Below are 8,163 nucleotides of genomic sequence, written 5' to 3' on the forward strand. Positions count from 1 at the left end.
AATGCATATCTATCTTATCTTAATACCCAATTGTCATTTTTAAACTAAACCCTAGCTCCAACGAACAAAGTGGTTTGCTCCCGAACTTGCGGTTTTAGATTTATCATATCCACTAAACAAAAATAAAATATGTTCTCAATTTACCAATCACATGCACCATATTCATCAAAAGTGACATAAGGACTTACAATATTTTATTGTCATAATAAGTTTATGTGAGGTTGTGAGTTGTGACAAGCGCAATAGTTCTTTGTAAGATGTCACTAATCATACTAAATTTATCCCAAAAAAATATAACTTTTACACACGAAGTTCAAAACTAACCTGGAATTCTAAAAGCATTTGGTTGATAGATCATTTGTTTGGTTTTCAGCCAAATATAGGAAATAAAGAGATGTTATGATTCTAATTTACTTCAATTTTTTCAAATACTTAAAACTGTAGTTCATAAGGAAGAAGGTAAACATATATTTTACATACATACCGCATCTATAGCTAAAGTTATCTCCTTCCATTTCTTAGTGGATGGTTTATACACCACCCTTGGTGGTTAATATGAATTCTCTATTTCTCAAGTTTTTAACATATCTATATCACTCCGATAATGGATATTATTCGTCACCTAATTTCATTCTTACCTCACCTTTTATGGTTATTTTTTTTTACATTTGAATTACTTGTTATTGAATTTTCAAGAGTTTGCTCTATTTCTCAAGTTTTTAACATATCTATATCACTCCGATAATGGATATTATTCCTCACCTAATTTCATTCTTACCTCACCTTTGATGGTTATTTTTTTTTACATTTGAATTATTTGTTATTGAATTTTCAAGAGTTTACACTATAAAACAGGAAATATTTTCATTATTAAAATAATATTAAGTGCAGGAAAGCTACATTGTATCTTCGTTCTTAGTTTTTGGGAGAGGATTACCAGAAACATAACATGAGCTCGCAAGAGGAGCATAGTAAGAAAGTTCCGTCAAATTTCGATACTTTCTCTTCTTAAAGTATGAAACTTCAAGTTTATTTCTTTCTATGCCTGATTGAAGATTAGGATCCTTTAACATTTGCTCCCTTTGATTTTCTAGCTCATTTATAATTTCTCTATGATCAGTATTCCCTTGGACATTTTTTGCTAATCGCTCCAAGGTACGCAACTTCTTATATGGCCATTGATTAATTCCAACCTTCTTACATATCTTCTTCAAAGAAGCTTCCTTAATCTTTAACTCTTTCACCGCTTGATTCATAGGCATATGGAAGTATTTAGAAACCATTTCGAAATTCCAAAGTCGTTTGGATGGTCTGCTATCATTCCCTATAACTACGGTTGAAATTTCTTCGACATTTACAGCTTCAGTAGTTGCAACATCTGCAACAAATAAATAAATAAATAAATAAATAAATAAATATATATATATATATATATATATATATATATATATATATATATATATATATATATATATATTATGAATACAACTACATATAAAGATGTCATTATTGTTCATTTTAAGAAAGTAAAATTCTTTACCAGCAATTAAATTGAATCGTTCTGCTTCAGGTTTGAAATCCCATAAGCCATCAAACTCTGTATAAAAAAAATGTGTTAATACATTAAATGTATAAGGGTATAAGTAATTACACGTTTTACCTTTACCAATCTCTGAGAATTGTTTTGCAAAGCCAATAGTTTTATTTGTAGGCATCAATGGAAGTGCCTCATACTGGTAATCCCAGATATAATGCTCTGAGTAATCACTACAAGGGCATTCAACCTGATTAGGAGAAGATGAAGAAAAGGCATAATGTGCCATTCTGCAGGTATATTACTTTAACAACGAAGAAGGAACATAGGATAATACAATCGATAGTTTAGAAAATGCAAGGTTGGAGGCAGTCATTTGCTTTATTTAATAAGGAAGGAATGGAGCATAACAACTGGCAATTTCAAATTATACGCGTATCCCGAGGATTCACATGCAACAACAAAAGTCAAAAGAACAGTTCACAAAACTTGTATAAATTTTTTTTGTTTTTTCAGTTTTTTTTGTGGAATAGAACTATTATGAAAAATTTTGAGTTTGGCATAACTTTTTTTTAGATTAAGATTGACAAGAATTTATATGCATGTATAAGTCTTCATTTGAAATTGTTTATGTTTTAATGAATGCAACAATGTATTTTTTTTACATTATATTAGCTATTTGTCCATTTATTTGAATCTAAAATAGTAGTAGCAAATAGCAGAAGTTTACATTCATTGTTGTACTCATGTTTGAAATCACAGATTTATGATTCAATTATAACATCATTTAAAATATGAAATATTGCAATGAGTATTTTAGAAATTACAATTTCATACTTTACATGATAATTGTTATGTGATAATTATTTTTGTGTCACAGTTTGCTCTATAATTATGTGAATCATCGGTAAAGTATTTTTTAGATAATAAATATGTGCTATAGGTCCTAAATGTTAGATTTTCCCACTAAACTCATTTTCGATATGTTTATCAAAATTATGGGATAAATATATAATTATGTCCAATTTGCTAAATACTATGTGAAAGAAATAAAGTATAAGCCAAAATATATAAACTGATGCATAATTTTAAGGGTTATGTACTTGATAGAACCAAACGATAAAAGTATGGAGTATTGATTCAGAATATATTTTTATTCATCGTTATGCAAAAAATCAAGTACCTCATCTATTTGCTGAGGATTTAATTCTAGATTATCAAAAAATTGAGGAACATGTAATGAACTCTCAGGTTGGGTTACAGGAAGGTAATAAGAAGAAGAACGTTTACATTTATTGCATTTTTTCCTATACGAAATATTACTATTAATAGTAACTCTAAGTTTATTAGTTGCCTTATCCAATTTCATTGTTGGATTATCAAGCAACATTTTCTTCTTATTTTCCAAATCACTCTTTATCCTTTCAACCTCCGCTTCATCCTGAATATTCCCAAATTCCTACAAAAAGGAAATTGTTATCTCTCATTCAAAAATATCAATTAATAAGTTGATAAATAAACAGCAAATACCTGGATATTTTTTACCATCCTTTCCAAAGTCAAGAATTTCCGGTTAGGCCATTCAGAAATTCCTAATTTCCTACATACCATCCTTAAAGTAGATGAGCTAATCAATAATTTCTTTGCAGCGTCAGGTTGTTGCAGATGTAAATACTGAAGCATCTCTTATTTAGTTATTGTGTTGGGATTACGAAAGGAATTTTTAATCCTATTTTTCCCAAGTAAGACATTATTACTAATACTTCCTACAGCTATCCCAGAAGTGGCATTATTCTCCTCCATAAATGCAATATTATTCTGTTTTTTAGCCACAACGTTCGTAGCTAGATCACCTTAATAAGAAATTACCCATTAAAACAATATATATCATAAGAAGTAAAGTTTATGAAAAAGTGTAACACTTACCAACAACTTCGTTGAACTCTAATTGTAAATCCACTATATCTTGAACATAGGCTAAATCCATACTCGTTTGAGATACATTAGTCCTCAATGGTGATATTTGAAAATCATTCCAAAATGAATGATCATCGGTTGAGTCATTTTTGTGAGGAAGAGAGGAAGTAGAATGACTTGACATTATGAAAAATCATAAACAAAAAGATAAAACTAAGAAGAGAACTTATAATAAAAATGTTGAAAATATAAAAAAGATGTGAATAACAATTTAATAAACTGAAGAAAATATACCCCAAATGGAGCATCCTCATCAACCGACGGCTACTGTATATGGTAAAATGACATCTATTGTTCGAAAGGACAGCTACGTTGACAATTTGCACCACTGTTTCCAAAAAAAAAAACTACTGTTTTATACAACTTCTGCACATTAAATTTTCTTGATTGGCACACCAATTTCCCTCGAAATAATCAAAAGTCTTCAATAGTCTCACATGATGTTTAATTAAACTGTTAAACTTTTATATAAATTAATGATTCGATTGGCATTAAAATCTTCTTAAGTCTAACTCACATTGTTTGTTGTTTTGTCTTTGTTCTTAGATTTATCACTTTATTAAACTTGTAACACTTTTTAGATATGGCAAATATTTAACTTTGTAATACACGGAATATAATATATCATAATGCTAAATAATCATTTACTCCATATGTTTATCTTGACAAAGACATATAAATTAAAGTTTAGACACATAAATGATTTATTACCATAAGATACCCACTCAAGGTAATATCTAAAAATTGTTTATGTTTACAAATGTCTATTGTACTCATATATTTGCATCATTGAATGACAATAAATGATTGATAAATATTTGTCATCGTTATCACTTAAAATTATTACTTCCACTAACTCTATTATCACTTAAATTAGGGATCCAATTACCACATTACCTATCATTAGTAATTATTGAAAATATGAAAAAAAATAGTTAAAATCCACTAACTCCATTATCACCTTAAACAAGAGTGGTTGAGTGTCTTTTTGTGACTGCTGAATAAAAAAAAACATGAGTGGCTGAGTATATTTTTTTTGTAGTGCTTAAGACAAAAAAAAAAAAAAAATTGGCTGCTTTCCTGTTTCGTGATTGATGCTCAACCTTGTCCTTTGCTGAAAAAAAAATAAAAGTTTATTGCTTTTTTGTGGAAAGGCGTCCAACCCTGTTACCTGGTTAAGGAAACAAAATAGACTACGATACTTGATTTTCTCTTATCTCTGCACCATTTGGTTTTGCTGATGTTTTCATGCTTTATAATGTAAGTTGTTTTACAATTAAATGTTATGAGTTGATTATAAAGCAAAATCTCATAACTCTCCATTTTCTTTGGTTTTTTCAGCTGGCCTTGTCCACCTCCACCAAAACTGTAAGCAACACCAGTTGAGCATTACTACCAATTCAACCAATTCTGATACTTGTTAACTATAAACGACTTCCTAAACTGTAAGTATAAAATACATCATTATATTACTTTTTATTCTTTTATTCTTACTAATAATTAATTATAACTGGCAAATTTACAAACTTTCAAACTGTATATAAAGACTTCATTATAGTTACTATAACTTCTGCGTTTTAAATTTTTAGGGTAAAAGTATTCACATAGTATCGTATACTTGTAATTGTTTCTAGCACTCATGGCTTCTATGAACATTCTCTTACGTTATATTTCTCCAACGAACACAACGGAATCGATACACGTCAAGTTCATACAAATGTTGTACCTCGTCGACACAAATTACTCTGAACCTGATTCTTTACAATACATCTTCCACGATGAAGAGGTAATTCACTTGTAACATTGTGCTTTATTAAACTCTTTCTTATTGCATATAGATTCTGTTAAAGGTGTTAACTGCATTTACACAACAGGGCACCTTTATTAACATCCATATTCCGAATGAATGTGTTCAAAAGTATGCGAAGAAATTTAAAGAGGGCCGAGTTTATCGCATAAAAAAATTTGTGGTGACGACTAATGTGCACAAACACAAGACAACCAATCACAAGTACATGTTAAACTTGTCTTTGAGAACACTTGTCAGAGAATTAGATGCTGCGAATTTCCCCACTTTTACGTATCCATTAAGCGGTGAGCTATCTTTAACATAAAATTTCATTCTTATAACTTGACAATCCTACGTGAGTTACTTCTTCTTATTTAAATATCTTTTAGTAACACAAACTCGACCATTATTATGTAGTATCAACACAATTGAGCAAATGATTATGTTACTACATATTTTATTGTCAAACAAATAGAATTTATTTATAATTAAATGCCTTAAACAATTTTGTTTCTATTTTCCCTGCTTACAGAGCCTCAAAGCACAAGTATGACTTCAACTAATGAAAAGACACTACAGGACTTAAGCAATGCTCTCATGCATATTGTCTCAATTAAAGATATCTACGAAAAAGGAAAAGTAAGTTGCATTGGGTTGAAAAATAGGACCACTTTATCATAATCTCGTGATATTTACATTCAAATAGCGCACTCTAGAACATATTTTTTAATGTGTTAGCATGAATATAAATTTAATAAAACTTTGTTTATAATTGTAAGGCTGGTGAATTTTGGATTGGTGGAAAAATTGTTGCAGTAGAGAACTCTTACAACTGGTTTGCTGTGTGCTGCCAAGCAAACGCTTGTAATAGTCAACTCATTCCCCTTCCTTCTGGTGAATATGAGTGCAAAAAATGTTTGACAAATTGGACAAAGGGCATCGACAAGTACAATTTAAAGCTTCAAGTAGAAGATGCCAATGGAAATGCAAAATTGAAATTGGTGGACAAAGACTGCATCCAACTGATAGGCAGAACAGCATCAGACCTCCGAGCAAAGCATAAGCGCATAACCCCTCAACTGCCAAAAGAAATACAATCATTGGTTGGACTTGGCATGTTATTTATGGTTGAGGTGAAAAGGGAACAATTGGAAAACAGATACGCTCCCTTCTTCGTAACAAAGATAATAAATAATCAAACATTAGTCAGCCTTTACTGTCCTGAGGTTATAAAAAAAAAAACAAAACAATTGGTATCTTGAGCCAGAAGGAGACATTAACTTGTTAGACGAGGTTGACTATTAGCACTACTTCTGTTTAGTTTGTTTAATATGCAAATTTGTTTACAAGCAAAAACTCAAACTATGTTAAATGCTTTTTCACGTGATTTAGGAATTTATCGAAGCTGAATGAAACGAATCATTTGGAGATCATTTTGTACATGTTCGATTCGTACTTTTATATTTTTTATTATACATTGATGCAATTTGACACAACTTTTTTTTATTGAGATGGACAAGAATTTAAATGCATGTATAAGTCTTCATTTCAAATTGTTTATGTTTTCTTTCGTGCAACACAACTAACTTTATTTAAAGAAATAAAAGCATTACATGTTAGTACATTTATTTGAATATGAGATATGAACAACCAAAAACACAAGTTTCTATGTTTGTTTTAGAAACTGAAAAAAAAACCCAAAGTAGGACACTAACAATGATGTAGGAGAATGAACTACAATTTTAATAAACTTGTATATATAAATGCTACAACTCTATTTATTATCAATAAACTTGTATGTATGAATCTCCGTTTGACAAAAATAAACTAGCTCTTTATATTTATATCGTACATAACTATTGAAATAACACTCTTGACCTCTTAATTAAATTCAAATTTAAACAAAAAAAAATTACAAAATAAATACCAAAGAATTTAAATTTTAACACATTTTTTAATATCATTGTATTTATTCGATCTTTGTTGGGCATTATACTACGCGCATCGCGCGTGCCACCGCTAGTTATTTTAAGAAGAATAAAAAAACATAATTAATAATAAAACTATACATTAACTAATTAAATATTAATTTATTAATTAGCAAAGTTAAACTAAATTAATAATACAAATATCATTCATCAAGTCTTCTATCTTAGGTTAAATCCACCATCTTGGGCCTCGAGTCGCTTACTCTAGGCCCTCGGTCCTCATTCTTGGGCCTCAGATCACTAACTCTAGACCTTGAGTCCTCATTCTTGGGACGTTTCTAATATCTACATCAATGCCACGTAAACATAGAATATAAAAATGATAGTATTTGGCTCACATAAATAGTTCAGTTGATACTCAAGTTGTAAATTGTTGATAAAAAATACTCCGTATAAGATTGAGACTTAACCATCACAATGTAAAAAATAAACATTTAGGGTGTGTTTGAAAACTAAAAAAAAAAACAGTTTTTGAAAATTATTTTCTGGTTTTCCAGTGTTTTGTAAAGAATGCAAAGTGTGAGTCAAAGGAAAATGAGTGTTTGGTCAAATGGAAACACCATTATTTTCTTGGAAAATAACTTTCCCTTTTTTTTTTTTTGAAATCATTTTCTATTTTCTATACCACCACTACCATTACTACCACCAACACCACCGCTACCAATACCACCACCACCACCACCACTGCAACTAGTACTGTCAAAGCGGGCCGGCCCGCACCACTGTGGGCCAAATTTCTGGCGGGCTTTTGCGGACCGGCCTGTTAGGCCCGCGGACTTTTCATCTTCTTCTCCTTTTTTCTTTTTCTGTTTTAATATACATTGACAGTGTGAATATATATAATATATATTCACATTGTGAATATATATATTCAC

The sequence above is a fragment of the Ipomoea triloba genome, chromosome 5 (genome assembly GCF_003576645.1).
Source record: "Ipomoea triloba cultivar NCNSP0323 chromosome 5, ASM357664v1".
In the NCBI taxonomy this organism is placed as follows: Eukaryota; Viridiplantae; Streptophyta; class Magnoliopsida; order Solanales; family Convolvulaceae; genus Ipomoea; species Ipomoea triloba.